Source organism: Microcaecilia unicolor, chromosome 1 (genome assembly GCF_901765095.1).
Source record: "Microcaecilia unicolor chromosome 1, aMicUni1.1, whole genome shotgun sequence".
Classification (NCBI taxonomy): Eukaryota; Metazoa; Chordata; class Amphibia; order Gymnophiona; family Siphonopidae; genus Microcaecilia; species Microcaecilia unicolor.
In genome coordinates this window covers 703,608,344-703,628,286 of record NC_044031.1, presented here as the reverse complement: position 1 = coordinate 703,628,286, position 19,943 = coordinate 703,608,344, and the positions used below count along the sequence as shown (strand labels likewise).

The 19,943-nt window shown below is 42.9% G+C and overlaps 1 protein-coding gene across 3 annotated transcripts in view; it reads left to right on the top strand.

The window, feature by feature from the left end:
- Positions 1–288: 288 nt before the first annotated feature.
- LOC115458991 (tetratricopeptide repeat protein 24-like) overlaps positions 289–19,943 on the top strand; it is a 100,609-nt gene continuing 80,954 nt past the window's right edge. For 2 of the 3 annotated variants that reach the window (XM_030188855.1, XM_030188866.1), the window contains exon 1: positions 289–347. The gene's annotated coding sequence lies outside the window, so the exon portion shown is untranslated. Of the gene's footprint in view, positions 377–19,943 lie in introns of all 3 variants that reach the window. The other variant, XM_030188860.1, reaches the window with a different exon arrangement.

Below are 19,943 nucleotides of genomic sequence, written 5' to 3'. Positions count from 1 at the left end.
AGATGGACCATTGGTCTGACCCAGTATGGCTGTTCTTGTGTTCTTATTTCTTGCCCTGTTTTTGAGATAATGGGATAAACATCAGCTATGTCACCTCCTGGACTTGTGCTGCTTCCTTCTCAGAAAGTGATAGTGCTGTAACCCGGAAGGTTTGCTCTCTTTGAAGGGCAGGAACAGATGGCTACTCTAAAGAACTCTCCTCCTCCTTTGTGTATTTTGTTTTGTTTCTGCTAAGACCTTGGGGAGGCTCAGCACAAGTTGCTAAGAGCACTCTCATAAACATTTCATCAGAAGTCTAGGGAAAGGCAGCACATCCCGAAGTCTGGTGAGACTGGCAGCAATGTAAGGTTTGTGAAATGTTTTCTTTTTCCAACAGGTCAGTTATAATTATGAACATTATTGTTTGCACCTAAAAATGCTGCTCATCCATAGGTGTAATTTGGGGGAGGGGGCAATAGGGGACATTGCTTCCCCCAAGTCCTATAGGCAAGAAAAGATGGAGTAGCCTAATGGTTAGTGCAGTGGGCTTTGATCTTGGCATCATGGAGTTGATTCCCACTGCAGAACCTTGGGCAAGTCACTTAACCCTCCATTGCCCCAGATTCAAAAACAGATTCTGAGCCTTCTAGGGACAAAGTACCTGCACGTAATGTGTACAGTGCTGTGTACATCTAGTAGTGCTATAAATATGATTAGTAGTACTAGTAGTAAGATGCAATACAATACAGACTTGTTATAATGCCTTTCCAGAAAGTCATCAAACACCACAACAGCATGCAGGTGAATGGGCTATGTTGGCATTACCGCTCGGCTTTGTAAAGATGGGGGGGGGGGTGTAAGTTGGCTTATTGTAATTAGGCATATTCTGCAAGATTCTATATATTGCGCCTTAAGTTCTTTATGTAAATCTATAACAATGTGCATAACTTGTTTAACTAGCTAATCAGCGTTGTCTATTGGATGTTAACAAGCAATTATCAGTACTAATTGGCATTAATTAAGATTTATGCATACAACTTGCTAAATATATTCTATATATTGCACAGACATTTAAACTTATTCTATATAATTTAGGTGTACTTTAGAGAATACACCCCATTTTTTTCCACGCGGAATTTTCAGGCACCATATATAGAATCTAGCCCATTATGAGGGTAGGAAGGACAGACAGACAAGCACAACAACAAGGGCCACTGGGACTCAGAGGATGCACACTGCTCTTGATCTCGTGAACCACACCTCCACTTTGAAACAGGAAGTGCATGGGTAGCAGGAGGAAGGGGGCTGACTAACTGTATCTTTGTGTATGCATGCTGAATCCCTACTGTATGGGCAGAATGGCGAAAGCGAGTAATGCTAATGAAAGGAGAAGGAAGGGGGAGTTATGGGATGAAGAAATGGGGGAGGGGATCAATGGGGGTGGGAAAGACTGCAATACGAGAGCTGAGGGGAAGGTAATAGAGATGGAGGGGCTGAAGAATGGGAGAAAGGAAGAGGAGAAGATAAAAGATGGCAGAGGAGCAGAAAGGAAAGAGATGGGGAAGGGGACAGAAGAGGAAGGTGGAGAGGAGAGATGGAGAAAGGCAAGAGGACAGAGAGGGGAAGAGGGTGGAAAGGGGGAGAAAGATGATTAAAGAAGGGTGGAAAGAAGGTATGGGTGGAAGGGGTATAGTGGGGGAGAAAAGAGTGATAAGTGGGAAGGGGTAGCATTGATGAGAGAGGATAAAGTAGGGAGGTATAGAGGAGAGAGATAAGGACAGAAGGATAGAAGAAAAGATAAGGAAAATAAATGTGTAATAGCAGAAGAAAAGCAATATGTGACATGTAGGAAAGGGTGAGTGCATGAGGTCAGGGCCGGTCTTAGGCAGAGGCGACCGAGGCGGCCGCATAGGGCCCCGCGCCTAAGGGGGCCCCGAGCGGCGCGCCTCAATTCTGCCTCGCCTCACACCTCCGACCTCCACCGCTGGACCGCCGCTGCTCTCCGCATAATCATCATCACCAGGTCCACCATCAGCTCCCAAGAGACTGAGTCCCTGCCTCCCCCGACTAACTGCAGCGAATCCAGCGATGCTAGCGAGCCAGGCCCAGCCCAGGCAGCGACGGCCCCGCCCCCGACAGCGGCGACGATGACTAGGACAGACAGATGGCTCACCTCAGGCTCCAGCTTCCCGCTCAATGTCCCGCCTTCTGAAGTTCTGATAACGTATTTCCTGTTTCTGGACCGCGAGGGCGGGAGTCACTGAGCGGGAAAAGCTGGAGGTGGTGAGGTGAGCCATCGTCGCTGACGCCGCCCATCTCTACTGAGTGCTGTGTGAAGAAGGCTGCTGCCTCTGCTGCTGCTGCTGGAGTGCTGGTAGGTGACTTGAGATTGATTTTTGTGATGATGGGATTGGGATATTAGAAAGAAGAGGCAGGCAGTAAAGAGAGAGTGGAGATGGCTGGGGCTTGAGGAGAAAAAGACCTGATGTGATCATGGACCTTTGGGTTGGCAGGTCAGGTGATTGCACTGATTGGTAAAGAGGTAAAAAGGGAATTGTGAAGGGGTGGGGGAGAAAAATGTGATGGCAGGAGGAGAGAAAAAAGGAACCAAGGTTTGAGGGTAAGGGGAAATGGAATGGGCACTAGGAATTGACAGGGAGAAGAGAAACCTGAGGGTGAGCGGATCAGCAGGGACTCAGGGACTCAGGGACATCTCATCCTGCCTCCAAAGTGAATAGAAAAACTAAATAATCAGACAACAAAGGTAGAAAAAAACTATTTTATTCAGGATTTATTAATTGGAATATGTCAGTTTTTGGAAATCTTTTCATTTCATTTTTATTTTATTCAGTGGCGTACCAGGGGGGGGGGCGGTGGGGGCGGTCCGCCCCGGGTGCACGCCGCTGGGGGGTGCCGCGGCGCGTGCCTGCTCCGAGTTCGCTAAATTTCTTTGCTCGTTCGCTGCAGCTCCCTCTGCCCCGGAACAGGTCACTTCCTGTTCCGGGGTAGAGGGAGCTGCAGTGAAATAGCAAAGAAGTTTAGCAAACTCGGAGCAGGCGCGCGCCGCGGCACCCCCCCCCCCCAGCGGCATGCACCCGGGGGGGGTCATTTCGCCGGAGGGGGGGGTGTAATTTAGTGGGGGGCGCATCGGCGCTCCGCCCCGGGTGCCATCCAGGCAAGGAACGCCACTGATTTTATTGCATATATCTATATTATTTTTGCTTTTATGCTGCTGGATAAACATTTAATTTTATATTGACTACTGTATCAAATTTTCTGTTTAGTTACAAATTAGAAGTAACCCTGCCTTCCTTATGTCCTTCAGCAAATAAGGAGCATATTATGAGTCAAACACAGCGAGCTCGAGATGCCGGCAGGAAATACCTAAGTGATGTGTTGTGGTTTTGTCTTTAATGGGAACCTTGCACTTACTTACCTCTTTTTTGGCTATTTGCCTCTCTGGTTTGATGGGTTACAGAGTAATAGGGGAATTTGAAAGTACTGGATCTTTTCTTAATATTTTTCCTTTATTCTCCTTTGTTATGAGAATTGGAACTACTAATTGTAGTGGACTTGAACTGAATAATTTCTGGGGAGGGGAGGTTTCATGATAGCATTGTGCTTATTATTTCAATCAGGTTTTTTGTACAAGTTTAGCTTCATTTGTCTTTATTGAAATTTCATAAATAAAACATTTTTCTAAAAATTGAATAATCTTATCAATGGGGTGGAGCTAGGGTGGGGCCCCACCAAATTGGTCTGCATAGGGCCCCGCACTTGCTAAAACCGGCCCTGCATGAGGTGGAGGGATTTGCATAAGGAGGAGAGGAGAAAGGGGCGTTCGTAAGAAAACAGGAGAAGAATGGAACAGTATAGATAGGATAAAGGTAAACACAAGGAAAAGAAAAGAAAAGGAACTTAGGCATGACATAAAAAGAAAGATAATACACTCAAGCTCTATGAAATAAATGAAGCTTCTAACACAGGCTCGCACTCCCTGTGTAATTGTGTTGTGGAACCCCCACTCAGTTGTCCCCAAAGCCTTGTCAAATAATCATGATTTAACTTTCTTTCTACAAGCTAAAAGATTTAATTTATAAGGGGTAATCTGTTGCCTCAGAGAAGTCTCAGTAATTGACTCAGCTGAGTTCTATACTAATTACAGGGCTCTAAAAAATAACCTTTGGAAGACCAGTATACATATCATAAGTACATAAGTACATAACATAAGTATTGCCACACTGGGACAGACATAAGGTTTATCAAGCCCAGCATCCTGTTTCCTACAGTAGCCACTCCAGGTCAAAAATACCTGGCAAGATCCCAGAAAAGCTCAATAAATTTTATGATGCGTATCCCAGAAATAAGCAGTGTATTTTCCCAAGTCAATTTAATAATGGTATATGGACTTTTCCTTTAGGAAGCCGTCCAGACTCTTTTTCAACCCCCGCTAAGCTAACAACCATTACCACATTCTCTGGCAACGAATTCCAGAGTTTAATTACACATTACAATAATCCAGAATGGGTAAAAATATGGCCTGCAAATTGTATGAAAATCCTTCACTTCCAACACTGGCTTCAATCTCTGAACCAAATGCAAATGGAAAAATAAGGACTTTAGCAAACCTTTAACTTCAGACCAAAAACTAAAATCAGAGTTCAGGTGAACACCAAAATACTGCACACTTGAACAAAATGTTTTCAAATGTCCATCCAACTTTATCCTTTCCATTTATTTATTTACTTAAATATGCATTAACTGCACTATACACAGTTCTAGGCGGTGTACATAACAACGTACATAATGAAATATAAAAACAAATAAACTATTATAACAAATATCATACAAACAAACAAACCATTACAACAAACATAAAAACACAAAATACTAACACCATAGAACACAAAAGAGCAGCTTGCGTGAAAATAGGTCACTCACGCAGAAATGAAAAGAAAACCAAAGGCCATAATGAACTAGATTCTGTATATGGCGCCTGAAAATTACGTGTAGAAAACAGATAGCGTATTCTCTAAAGTACACCTAAATTATATAGAATAAGCTTAAATTGCTGCACAGTATATAGAATACACTGAGCACCTCTCCACTTGACCAAATTTAGTTGTGGCCATTTATGCCATGTTTTACTTGGCGTAAATCCCGAAGCCTAAATTAGGTACAGAGCAGGTGTATTATATAACAATGTATGTAGATTTTAGAAACGCCCATGCTGATTAACAGGACTGATTAGCTAGTTAAACAATTAAGTTATGCACATTGTTATAGACGTACATGCAGAACTTAAGGCGCAATATATAGAATCTGGTACAACATGTCTAATTACAATAAGCCACCTTAAACCCCCCCCTCCCCTTTTTACAAAGCGTAGTCCATTCACCTGCATGCTGTTGTAATGGACCTAAGTATAACGTCTGAGACTGGCATAGAAGCTGGTAAGTAATGTTTTTAATACATTTTGGGGGTGGGCGTGGGAGGGGATCAGTGGTCATCTGGTCGTTTAGGGCACCTTTTAGTATCTTATTTATAAAAACAGGTCTAGCTCAAAACGTCTTAGTTTTAGCCCTGGATAGTTTGTTTTGTTCCATTATGCCTTTCTTAGGAATGTCTAAATCCCGCCCTTAACACACCCCGACATGCCCTCTTGAGATTTTGATGCACTGCAGATGAACGGCATAGAAAAATATCTTAAAACCAGGTTTTGAAAATACCGATTTGGATGTTTTTGTGAAAAAAATATCCAAATGCTGCTTTATACCATTTTTTTAGACATTTTTCTCTTTCGAAACTGAGGCCCTTGATGTATCTTATTATGCATGCTATCTAATGCTGCACACCCCCTAAGAAATGTGGAGAACCAATCATGGGCCTTGTCTTTAATTCTGACATCTACTAACCCTTTTAATAAAATGTTATGATTATTGAATCAAAGGCTGAAGATAAATTTAAAAAAGAACATTAAAACTACAGTATCTCTCCTTTCCATAACAGGTAATATACTGTCCATTAATGATAGCAACAATGTTTCAGGGTAATAGTGGTCTAAAGCCATGTTGATATTTTTTTAAATCTAAAATATCATTAACTTACAAATAATACTGCAATAACATTTTTACCAACTTTTCCAGCAATTTACCCATCAACAAGATACAGGGCCTGTGGGGATGGGAGGGGTAGGAATTGGGGCCCAATCGGTCCTTCTTCACCTCAGGGATAGGAGGGAGGAGTATCAGGATTATGGGAGAGGGATGGGGGATTCAGAGGAACAGACAGCACCCGCATCCTTTATCTGCATCCTTTATGCGCATCCCAGCTGACATAAAGCCGGGGCCCCCATAAGTGTCCAGCTGAATATTGCCCAGAACCCACATAAGATCCAGCAAACAGCAAGGACTATATCTTTGTGTCATCTTCGCTATGTTCCTTGTTAGAAATGGACTTAACACGCCCTTACATGGGTCTTTCATGCACACTAAGCCCATTTCTTGCACAGCCATGAAAAAGTCTTTTTGCATTTTTTTTTTTGTTACATTTGTACCCCGCACTTTCCCACTCATGGCAGGCTCAATGCGGCTTCAATTGAAAGAGGCTTTCCTCCTGTGCATTTATGTCGCATAGGTATTAAAATGTCTCTATCATATCTCCCCTCTCCCACCTTTCTTCCAAACTATACATATTGAGATCTTTAGGTCTGTCCCCATACACTTTATGATGAATACCACCGGCCATTTTAGTAGCCGCCCTCTAGACTGACTCCATCCTGTTTATATCTTTTTAAAGGTGTGGCCTCCAGAATTATACACTAACACAAGGTGCTTTAGTGCATCCTGCGCTAAGCCATTTTTGCTGCGCTAGGCGTACATTAACGCCTAATGCAGTTTAGAAAAAGATTCCCATGGAGATTTCATTACTATTGGCAGCACACTCTGATGATAAAGTGACTTTTCCCGTTCTTTTTATGTTCAAATCCATTTTAAGAACTATAGTTCACAGCAATTTCCATTGCACTCAATGTATTTTATTATGTCTGCTATTTAAGGCTAGCAATATTGGCACCCACTCTTGCAGTGACACATAGGAAAATAACTCTTATTAACTGCTCCCTAATGGCCCTGTGGAGGTGCATTGTTTAGCCTCTGCTTGAGTGCAGAGCTCCTAAGGAGTTGCCTGAACAATCACACTAGACCCATTCTTGGGATTTTAGCAGTAGGCAGAAGCCAGGGGCTGCATGTCCAATAGTAATCACTGAGTTGTCAGCTTGGCATTCAGCCCAGACACTGTGTTATCCTGAGAGCAGCAGGGTCTCCTAGATTATTTTTTTTTTCTCTGTGTTACAATAAAAAGTGGATGAATGTATTCAAGTAACAATAGTTAGGCTTTTTCTACCTTTTTAACTTAATTGGATGTAATAATTCTTCTGTCTGCTGTTTTCTGCCATTTCAGCGCTGTCCCACTGCTGCTGGCATCATCACCAGCCAATGTACACCAAATATTCACTTCCTCCCCTCCGGCTTCCTTATGATCTCAAAGCAGAACACAGCAAGGGGGCCTCCACATAAGGCTGGCACACAGTCAGTTCCCTTTGCTCATAACAATAACTTTTATAAACCCAAGCAGTGATTTCATCCTAATAATAAATAAAATGGGTTGTATAGAGCATTACTGAGTTAATGATAAAGGCTGATGAGGTTTCCAGAACTCTGACTACTTGAAGAAAATGTAACATAATACCAAAAGTCTTTTTACCTCTTGTGGGTATGTTTTTCTTTCCCAATACTGCTGATTTAGAGGCCCTTTTACTCAAGGGTTGGCATGCAACAACAGTCTTGCTGCTTGCCAATCTGAAACTACCGCCGGGCAACCGCAGGAACCTGGTGGTAGTTTCAACCCCCAGTGTGCATCATTTCCGGTGCTACAGGAATTTTTCTGATTTTTGACACGCCAGAATTTAACCAACGGTAATCGGACAGCGCCTCGTGCTGCCCAGTTACCGCTGGGTTAGAGTGAAAGCCCTTACCACCATCTCAATGGGTGGTGGTAAGGGCTCCCTACCGAAATGGCCATGCAGTAAGTGGTCCACTTACCGCATGGCCATTTCTTTTTGCCAAAATCGGACAGACTTTTACCCGCTGTGGTTAAAGGGGACCTCAGTGTGAGTCAAAAACATGCACTGATGCTACTGCAGGCCCTCTATTACCACAGTTTAGTAAAAGGGCCCCTTTCTGAAGGCTTTCACATGCATGAAAATGTATTTGCTTTCTAACCCCCCCTGTTTACTAAGCCGTGCGGCAATGGGCTGTGTCGGCATTACCACGCCAACAGCCGTTAGTGCAGCTTAGTAAACAGGAGGGTAAGTCTCCAACTCCTGTTGCCTCCTATGAGGTCACAAAAGTCAAGTGACTATGACATCACTAATTGAATTCAGAAGAAAGAGGACTGAGAGTGCCCAGAAGCTATTAATATGGATCCAAAGCTCTAGCAAATGAGCAATATTTTAAATTTGTTTCATTTAGGCAGAAGTTTGTGATGTCTTCCTAAATGAGTGCTTGCCCATAAGCAGCTCTAAAGATTCCTTTCACAATTTATCTTGTTCTGATACTGTTTAGAAAGTTTTATTCCAGGCATGTAAGGGAAAGGAAAAGGGAAAGGGAATGGGATTTGATATACCGCCTTTCTGTGGTTACAATCAATTGTTTATGTTTATTAAAATTTGATAAAATTGTCTTTGTTGTGTGGCAAATCAAAGCGATATACATTGCAAAAATCAGTAAAAGTAAGACAAGAAAGAACACCATTAAAATATAGGACAGAGACGAATCACACAGCACAATCACAAAAAGGAAATTGGTCAAAAACTACAGAAAAAAGTTGTGCTTTCAGCCTTCTTTTAAAACTAACAAAAGATGTTTCTAACCTTAAGGAAAAAGGAAGATTATTCCACAAAAAGGGGTCAGATAATAGAAAACGTCTTTATGGGTTGATTCCCAATGTGCTTGGAGTGGACTGGGAAGTGTAAGTCTGTGGTCATTCAAACAGCGTAGTAGCCAAGCAGCAAAACAAAGAATGGTAGATCTGGCTAAGTACTCTGGAAGACCAGAATAAAGGGCTTTGGACTAGATTCTATATACCATGCCTAAAAAATCGGCGCCAAAAATAAATACGCCTAGGTGTATTCTATAAAGTATGCCTAAATTTAATATGGGCATACTTTATAGAATAAGCCAAAGTTTCTATGCAGTTTATAGAATACACTGAATGCCCATCTGCGTGACTAAATTTAGTCGCAGGCAGTTGCGCCAAGTAAAACTTGATGTAAATGCTGATGCCTAAATTACACATAAACCGGGTATAATGTATAACAACGCATAAAGATTTTAGAAACACCTACGAACCTCCCATTCCATGTCCATGGCCACGCCCCCTTTTCAACTATGCTACTTAGAATCTACATGCATCACATCATCAATACGCTTAGACAGTTCTGAACGTAAATTCTAATTAATTCCAATTAGTGTCAATAATTGCTTGTTAAGTGGCAATTATCAGCACTGATTGACTTATTAAGTTATTAACTTGCACGCACAAATCCAGAATACAACTGGATTTACACCCATAACTTAAGTCACGCTATATAGACTCTGGGAGTTTATGCGTTAGGGGCAAGATTTTAAAGTGAATCCGTTGATTGATTGGAAGCCAGTGCAGCTGGCTTACAAAGCATTTTACATATAATATACAGGTACTTATTTTGTACCTGGGGCAAGAGAGAGTTAAGTGACTTGCTCATACATGAGGTTCCAGCAAGATGAACATGGGAAAAAAAAGTTTGGATTAAGTTATCGTGCATGTTATCTGGTGGAGGGCCCATAGGAATAAAATGGATCTTGTGACAGAAAACATCCGCTAACCTTTAGTAAAAGACACACTTAAGGCCCCTTTTACCAAGCTGCGGCAAAAGGGAGCCAGCGCTGGCATTGACACATGTTTTACACGCTCGCCAAGGCTCCCTTTTACCGCAACTGGTAAAAGGGAAGTCTCGCCTTCCTGCAGAAAATGGCCATTCGGAAAGTAAAGCACTTGTCTCGCAGCCATTTCGGGGGGAGCCATTACCGCCACCCATTGGTTTTAGAATTGGAGTCACATGATTATAATGTGATCCACCTTTAATTGCTCTTGCTATAGAATTTTGAACAACCTGAAGAACCCTCAACATATTACATGAAATTCCTATTAACAAACCATTACAGTAGTCTAACATTGGACAGACTACGGATTGAACAGTCTTACAAAAAGTTTTCACTGTAACCAAAGGCCTAATACGTCTCAACATCATTAGTTTATAAAGATCAACTTTTGGTGATCTACCAGGTACTTGTGGCCTATACTGTTCAAGCTCGGAGACAGGATGCTAGACTTGATGGATTTTGTTCTTACTCAACATTTTTCTTATGTTCTTATGAATCCAGAATGTTAATGTACTTTGCTTTGTATTGATACATTATTGTATTAGGATGTATTTATTTTTGTTGAATGTTACTATTTGAAGCACACTCTCATGTTTGTCAAGAACTGTGGTATATAAACATAACACTACATTAGTAATGATAAGGAAATGATTTTTTGATTTAGTTCATGCCATATTCAGCAATTCTAGGTTACTTATATTCAGGTTCTCAACCCACTGCTCTAACCATTAGGCTATTCCTCCACTAATAGTAATGATGCTAAATTATGTTACATCATCTTTTTCAACCATGAATTGATACTTCAGAGTACTTTCTCTGGGGCATACACCTTAGCTCTGAATTTTTGACGTCTAATGTTTGTGAAAGAGTATAGAAGTAATAGAATAGCTGTGTAAACAGATACAAAGAGATAAAATGGTTTGTCTGGGCTCACACAGAGTCAGAGGAAAATGAAATTAACCCTGCATGCTAGTGTAATCCCTAGCCAAAGCTACGGCCTCTAGGGCACCAGGCTTGTTTAATCACTTTGGTAAAAGTGGACCTAAGGTGCTTTTGTACTCTGCTATGGATTTCTTTCCTTCTATTATCCATTCATTTAGTGAAATTCAACACAGTAAGCACTTCTCTTGAGGTTCAGACTGTCATTTATTCACACATGATTTATAAGATTTCATAGATAGCAGAAAGAATTACTAATACTGATTCTTCAGCACAGATTATTTTTGAAGCTATCTAATAACACTTTGCAGTTCTGGTCACCTCATCTCAAAAAGGATATAAGGGAACTGGAGAAGTTGCAGAGAAGGGTGGCAAAAATGATAAAAGGGATGGGACAACTACCCTATGAGGAGAGGTTAAGACGGCTAGGACTCTTTAGCTTGGCGAAAAGGCGGCTGAGGGGCGATATGATAGAGGTCTACAAAATAATGAGTGGGGTAGAGCGGACAAATATGAAGCGTTTGTTTACACTTTCTAACAATAATAGAACCAGGGGACACAAGATGAAATTAGAATGTGGTAGGTTTAAAACAAATCGGAGAAAGTTTTTCTTTACTCAGCGCGTAGTTAGATTCTGGAACTCATTGCCAGAGAAGGTAGTGACAGCAGCTGGCCTTGCTTGCTGAGTTTAAAGGGGGTCTGGACAGGGTCACACTCGGGGGGCGGAGCTAAGATGGCGGCACGCAATTCACTTGCCTGAGAGCTTTTCTTTCACAATCTGGAAGTATAGTTGTTGCTTCTTTGACCATGCCGCACACTAAACGAAAAGGCTTGGTTAAAACCGGGGCCTCAACGGTTAGAACCTCGTCGCCTTCTCAGATGAGTATTGAAAGGTTCGTGGTGAAGACGCCCAGCGCGAAAACCGGGAGTGACCCCGCTGACTTAGGAGAAGGAGAATCCTTCGTCCAGGGGCTAGATGTTACTCTTTCTCCCCCGGAAATCAATCCGCCGCCTCCACCCGCAGCATCCCCGTTGCAGCTGAGGTCTTCGAACCCCGAAGTTGGACTAGAATGGCCTCAGGTAAGAGGCGCTGTTGGGGGAATTGCATGCGGAGGCCTGGGTCAACAGGCCATTACTAGAACTAATCCACCTAAGGAGCCGGTTACTTTGGAGCGAATATGGCAAGTTCTCCAAAGTTTAGATACTAAACTATCCAATTCAACGCAAGAAATATCTGTTCTAGTTGCAACGGTTGATTCATTAACAAAATCGCTAGAATCATTTAAAAATGAATCTTCAACTCAGATATCGATAGTAAAAGACGATGTTAAGAAACTCCAAGAGTTCTCTGTAGCGACTATAAAAGATAAAACTATTCTTCATAGAAAACTGGAGCAAATAGAAAATTACAATCGCAGATTGAACTTGCGAATTTTAAATTTTCCTAAATGCCCGGGATATGCTCCTATTGATATCTTTAAAAAATATCTAGTGGAAACTTTGCACTATTCTTCAGAACACATTCCCCCTATAAATCGGATATATTATGTGCCTCTTAAAAAGAATCAGGACGAAGAAACTGTGGAAAGGTTTTCTACACAAAAAGATTTAAATGAAAATGCTTTGAATATAACAGAGATCTTGGAATCCACAATAACAGAAGACACTGAATGCCAAACTTTGGTTATTTCATTTGTCTTTGAACAAGATATGGACGCTGTTAAGAGACTGTTCTTTAAAAATTCACAATCTTTATTTTATGGTAAAAAAGTATGGTTATATCCCGATGTAACTAGACAAACACAAGAAAGAAGGAAAGCTTTCTTAGCACTGAGAAAAGACACTTTAGAGTTAGGTGCTTTTTTTTACCTAAACTATCCGTGCAAATGTGTGGTTAAATATTTAGGTTTGAAATATGTCTTTTTTCAACCAGAACAACTGAAAGCTTTCATTAATCATAAAAAAGTGTTAAAGTAGTTGGTAGTTTACTGTCTAATGATAAAAGGATTGTATAATAATATTATGCTGAGCGTTGTGCTATGCTAAATTGAATTTCCCTTTTCTTATTTTAATAGATTTCCTCTCCTGGAATACGGTCTCTTCCCCCTGCTAATGATTTTGTGGTCTAAAGAGGGAAATATGTACTTAAGTTTTATAACTTGCCTTATTATTATTTTTCTTATTCCTGTATTGCAAATTTCAAGTGTATGCTTGGTAAAAAGGTAAACTAATAAATATAATAAATAAATAAATAAATAAAAAGGGGGTCTGGACAGATTCCTGAAGGAAAAGTCCATTGATCATTATTAAATTTTGGGTTTTTGCCAGGTTCTTGGGGCCTGAATTGGCCGCTATCTGAGACAGAGTGCTGGGCTTGATGGACCTTTGGTCTTTTCCCAGCGTGGCAGTGCTTATGCTTATGCTTATTTGGCATGGGGTGAGAGGAGGAGACAGTAGTAACCAAGGTATTTTGGCACCCAGAACGTGCAAACGGAACTGCACTTTCCTGCCACAGCTCTGATCATTCACCCCACCAGCCCTTGCACACCAGTGCCAGAACAGCCCTTTTAAATTGGGCTTCTAGGGCAAAACAGTCATCCTGGCCTAGTTCTGACCCTGGGAAGAGAGGTGTGTAGGCCACTGGCACCACAGTCACTTCCACATCTCCCTGGAACACACTTTTCCATGGTGATTTCTTGAGAAATAGGACGAGTCAGATTTTGCAGCTCCTACCACAGCCTGAGAATTGTTAGAGAGTGGGGGCCCTGACTAGAGTTAGTCTGCCGACTAGTTAAGCTAGCCCTGGCTGTTACCACTGCTGATCTTCCAACCCATGAAGATCTCAGCTATTCCTACCACTGTGTTGATTTCACAGCATGCATGAACCTCTTAAATAGATTGTTTTTATTTTCCTGCAGGTTGGAAACCCCTGTTCTAGTGCGTCCTTTGAAGTTTTCTTTTTAAAATACATCAGAAGTATTGCAGTGTATTGGTTTATGCTAATAGAAAACTGAATTTAGTCTTGTGGGACTTCATCATTTATTCCTCTTATCACTATTATATTTTTTCCTTATCAAGTAAAGGATCTTAATTATTTTCCTGCTTGCATAACAGTGTTCACCACTGTAAAATTGGATTTACTTGAAAGTGTTATCATGGAAATGCTAACTCTACTTGGATCATTTCAGAATTACTATCGTAGAAAAAGATCTCTCATTTATGTGTACAAAGCTAATGAGTTTCCCAGGTAGCGACACAGCAAATATTACAGGCAATTTGAAGGCAGTCTTGTCATTACAGAATGTTATTTGAAAATACTTTTCAGCAATCTTTTTATTGGAAGCAAAGTCAGATAGCATCATGGATCTGACTTATCAAGGATTTCCCATAGGTGTAAAATGAGAGAAAATGACTTGCAGCCCTTCTGCATCTCCTCACAGCTGTATCCGGGGTGACTCCCAGGTCCACTCTGATCCACTCAGGGCCTCCGCTCTAGGTGCCCAGTGCTCCCACCAGGTGATGTGCAGCCCTTCTGCATATCCTCACAGCTGTATCCAGGGTGACTCCCAGGTCCACCCCGATCTTCCCAGGGCCCTCACTCCAGGTGCCCAGGGTTTCCAGGTGCTTTTTGGCTAGGATCAGGTGACCCTCAGGGGGAGGAATGCTGTCTTCGGCCTAACCCCTGGTAAGCCTTTCCTCGGCTGAGAGGTGCCCAGCTCTACCACCGGCTGCCTTTCAGGTGCTGTGGAGGACTTGCAGCTCATCTGCATATCCTTTACTGCCTTCTCCAGGGTGACTCCCAAGTCCACTCCAATCCACTCAGGGCCTCCGCTCTAGGCATTTTCTCTTTACATTTATTTTTCTCCCAGTTACTACTTATGGCTCCAGTACACTTTTTCTTCTTGGTACTGTCCCTTCCTAATCTGTTTCTCCATCTGAAACCACTGTACACTGCAGGAACAAATTGTCCACCCTCTGTATTCATCATCTCACCATCTCTTTTTTCCTCTTCCTTTTTCTCAGCTCTCAACCTTCAACATTTCCTTCCTTCCATTCATCCATCTCCTTTCTATCTGAGTACATCTCGCCTTTGTCGCTGTTGTCATACCTCTCCTACTCTTCTCCGTACTCTCTTGCTCCTTCTCCTGCTCTCCGCTGGGACATTAATCACAATCCTGGTCCTCCACATCAGCTCTCATCCTATTTGTGCAGGTCACACCGTGATATCTCCAATCTCTGTTCCTCTCCTCCCCCCTTCTTCCCTGCCTTTCTCTTGAGCTCTTGGAATGCCCGCTCTGTCTGTAACAAACTTTCCTACATCCATGACCTCTTTATCTCTCGTACTCTCCATCTGCTTGCCCTAACTGAAACTTGCTTTACCTTGAAGACTCTGCTTCAGTCGCGGCCCTATGCCATGGAAGTTATCTTTTCTCCCATACTCCTCGCCCAGTTGGCCGCAGAGGTGGTGTCGGGCTACTACTTTCACCCTCTTGTAGATTTCAACCTCTTCTTCCACCTCAGTCTCACTGTTTTTCTTCCTTCGAAGTCCACTCCATCCGTCTATTCGCTCCTCTACCTCTCCGAGTAGCAGTCATTTATCGACCCCCTGATAAGTCCCTTTCTTCCTTTCTCACTGACTTTGATGCCTGGCTTTCCTTCTTTCTTGAACCTTCATCTCCTTCCCTCATTCTTGGGGATTTTAACATTCATGCTAATGATCCCTCTGACTCTTATGCTTCTCAGTTTCTTGCTTTAACATCCTCTTTCAATCTTCAACTGTGCTCCACTGCCCCCACTCACCAGAATGGCCACTGTCTTGATCTTATCCTCTTTTCAAACTGCTCACTCTCCAGTTTCTGTGCCTCAACAACTCTTCCCCGCTCTGACCATCATCTGATAACTTTCACACTTAAACACCCTCCTCCCCAGTCCCGTCCAATCTTAACCAACACATTTAGGAATCTTCAGGCTATTGACCCTTCTACTCTGTCCTCCAGTGTTTCAAATCTCTTCTCTACCACTATGTTATCCAAGTCTGTCAATGAGGCTGTCTCTTCCTGTAATACTATTCTCTCCTCTGCTCTGGATACTCTCGCTCCTCCCATTCCCCATTCTGTAAAACATACGAAACCCCAGCCTTGGCTGACCTCTAGAATCCGTTACCTACGTTCCTGTGCCCACTCTGCCGAATGCCTTTGGCTGAAATCCCGTGCCCATGCTGACTTCATACATTTCAAATTCTTGCTGACCTCCTTCCAGTCTGCTCTTTTACTTTCCAAACAGGACTATTACATCCAGTTGACAAATTCTCTTGGCTCAAACCCTCAACGTCTCTTTGCCACACTGAACTCTCTCCTCAAAGTGCCTTCACCTCCAATTCCCTCTTCACTTTCCTCCCAGACTCTGGCTGAGTACTTTCATGATAAGGTTCATAAGATTAAACTTGAATTCTCAACCAAGTCACTTCCACCTCTCCTTCCCTTAGTCCATTCTCTCAACCCTCCAACCCCTGCCTCCTTTTCTTCCTTTTCTGAAATCACTGAAGAGGAAACTACACATCTTATTTCCTCCTCAAAACTAACTACCTGTTCCTCTGATCCTATTCCCACCCATCTACTTAACACTATCTCTCCTACTGTCATCCCTTTTATCTGTCATATCCTCAATCGTTCACTGTCCACTGCAACTGTTCCTGATGCCTTCAAACATGCCGTAGTCACGCCACTCCTTAAAAAACCTTCATTGGACCCTACCTGTCCTTCCAACAATCGCCCCATCTCCCTCCTCCCTTTCCTATCCAAGATACTTGAATGTGCTGTTCACCGCCATTGCCTTGACTTTCTTTCATCTCAAGCTATTCTTGATCCACTTCAATCTGGCTTTCGCCCCCTTCATTCAACTGAAACAGCGCTTGCTAAAGTCTTCAATGACCTGTTCCTGGCCAGATCCAAAGGTCTCTTTACTATCCTCATCCTTCTCGATCTATCTGCTGCTTTTGCCACTGTTGATCACAGCCTACTCCTTGATACGCTGTCCTCACTTGGATTTCAGGGCTCTGTTCTTTCCTGGTTTTCTTCTTATCTCTCCCAGCGTACCTTTAGTGTATACTCTAGTGCAGTGATGGCGAACCTATGGCACGCATGCCAGAGAGGGCACGCAGAACCCTCTCCATTGGCACGCACGCCATCGCCTCAGCCAGTTCCCCCCTCCCCTCCGAAATTTAAAAGTCATACCTGCTCAGGGTTAAGGCGGCGTTGGCAGCGACAGCAGCAGTGAAAAGCGTGCTGGCTCGGCGCACCTTCAGCCTTCCCTTCTGTCTCTCAAGCTCTGGTCCCGCCCTCATTTCCTGTTTCCGCAAGGGTGGGACCAGAGCTTGAGAGACAGAAGGGAAGGCTGAAGGCACGCCGAGCCAGCATGCTTTACACTGCTGCTGCTGTTGCTGCCGACACCGCCTTAACCCCAAGCAGGTATGATTTTTAAATTTCGGAGGGGGGGGGCGGGCGGCCGACCTGGTGCTCGGGCGGCCTGGTGCTGGGTGGGAGGGTGGGTGGGAGGGATGCCTGGTGCTTGATGCTGGGTGGGAAGGAGGGAGGGAGGCCTGGTGCTGGGTGGGAGGCCTGGTGCCTGGTGCTGGGTGGGAGGGAGGGAGGGAGGCTTGATGCCTGATGCTGGGTGGGTGGGTGGCCTGGTGCCTTGTGGGAGGGAGGGATGCCTGGTGCCTGGTGGGAGGGAAGGATGCCTGGTGCTGGTTGGATGGGGTGCTGGATGGGATGCCTGATGCTGGGAGGGAGGGGAAGAGGAGGGTGGCTGGAGGGGAGGGCAAGAAATGAAGAAGAAAGGAGGAAAGTAAAGAAATAAATGGAAAGGAAGCCCTGGAAACGGAGTTAAGAGAACAGATAGAGAGCAGCAGAATCAGAGACTAGGACCAATATGGATAGAAAAACAAAATCACCAGACAACAAAGGTAGAAAAAATCATTTTATTTTCATTTTAATGTTTGGAATATGTCCAATTTGAGAATTTACATCTGCTGTCTTATTTTGCATTGGGTATACTGGAGCTGTAACAGCTTACAGAAATGATTTATAATGAAAAAAAAATCATGTTATTTTTTTCTCCTATACTAGTATAATATTTTCAATGATGTCTGTTTATATGCGCCATGGCTGGTGTAAGGAGTGTGGCTATCATAGGGGTGGAGTCAAATGTGGTGACCCCGCCCATAATGAGTACCGACACCTGTTATTCAGGTTAAATTGCCCTGTTGGCACTTTGCGATAAATAATTAGATTTTGGGTTGCTGTTTGGGCACTCGGTCTCAGAAAGGTTTGCCATCACTGCTCTAGTGGATCCTCCTCTACTTCTATCCCACTGTCAGTTGGTGTACCTCAGGGACCTGTCCTGGGACCTCTTCTTCTCTCCATCTATACTTCTTCCCTTGGTACTCTGATCTCATTCCATGGTTTTCAGTATCATCTTTACGCTGATGACTCCCAGATTTACCTCTCCACACCAGAAATCTCAGCCGAAATCCAGGTCAAAGTATCAGCCTGCCTGTCTGACATTGCTGCCTGGATGTCTCAGCGCCATCTGAAACTAAACATGACCAAGACTGAACTTCTCATCTTTCCCCCTAAACCAACTTCTCCTCCTCCCCCATTTTCTATTTCTGTGGATAACACTCTCATCCTTCCTGTCTCATCAGCTCGTAACCTTCAGGTGATCTTCGACTCCTCCCTCTCCTTCTCTGCACATATTCAGCAGACTGCTAAAACCTGTCGTTTCTTTCTCTATAATATCAGCAAAATTCGCCCTTTCCTTTCTGAGCACACTACCAGAATCCTCATTCACACTCTTATCACCTCTCGCTTAGACTATTGTAACTTGCTTTTCACAGGTCTCCCACTTAGCCATCTCTCTCCTCTTCAATCTGTTCAAAATTCTGCTGCACGACTAATATTCCGCTAGTGTCATTATGCTCATATTAGCTCTCTCCTCAAGTCACTTCACTGGCTTCCTATCTGCTTCCGCATACAGTTCAAACTCCTCTTATTGACCTATAAGTGCATTCACTCTGCAGCTCCTCAGTACCTCTCCACTTTCATCTCTCCCTACATTCCTCCCCGGGAACTCCGTTCACCGGGTAAATCTCTTTTATCTTGCTGCATCTTATGCCTGGAATAGACTTCCTGAGCCGATACGTCAAGCTCCATCTCTGGCCGTCTTCAAATCTAAGCTAAAAGCCGACCTTTTTGATGCTGCTTTTAACTCCTAACCCTTATTCACTTGTTCAGAACCCTTATTTTATCATCCTCACTTTAATATTCCCTTATCTCTTGTTTGTCCTGTTTGTCTGTCCTAATTAGATTGTAAGCTCTGTCCAGCAGGGACTGTCTCTTCATGTTCAAATGTACAGCGCTGCGTACGTCTAGTAGCGCTTTAGAAATGATAAGTAGTAGTAGTAGCAAAATCTTGGATCAAAGTAAAGTGCTTTGTTTACTTTTTCATAATGATTTTTCAGCAAATGTAATTATTTTGAAAAGAGAAAAGATTAATAGTACTGGAAACCATGGCCCACCATTTACAGGACAATTTCAAGCACAGATAGCAGCTCTGCAAACTTTCTCACATGACCTGTCGATGTGTTTCAGCACCGTTCTGAAATAAAGCAGCTTGTAATTCACTTTCCATTCTGTTCACGCTTTGGCCCCTCTGCTAAAACTATACACAGTGGTCCCAATTAGTGTTAAACTATGATGCAGGGTTTTATTTTCAGTCTGAGGTAAAAGGTGAGATATTTAGATCGAGAATGTTTTCAATCATGTCACCCATATGGTGGAAGTCTACACAAGGAAATGAGGCTGAACAATGCTAATTTAAAAAGATGTTGAAAACTTGGCTTTTTATAGCCTTTTATATTGGTAAAGTGATGGAAAGGAGGTAGGAGAGCAATGTTAAGCCTATTAATACAGCATTCTCAAATGATTTCATTTTCATCCTTTTACTGGGCAATGGTTAAATATTCAAGCTTAATCCCACAGT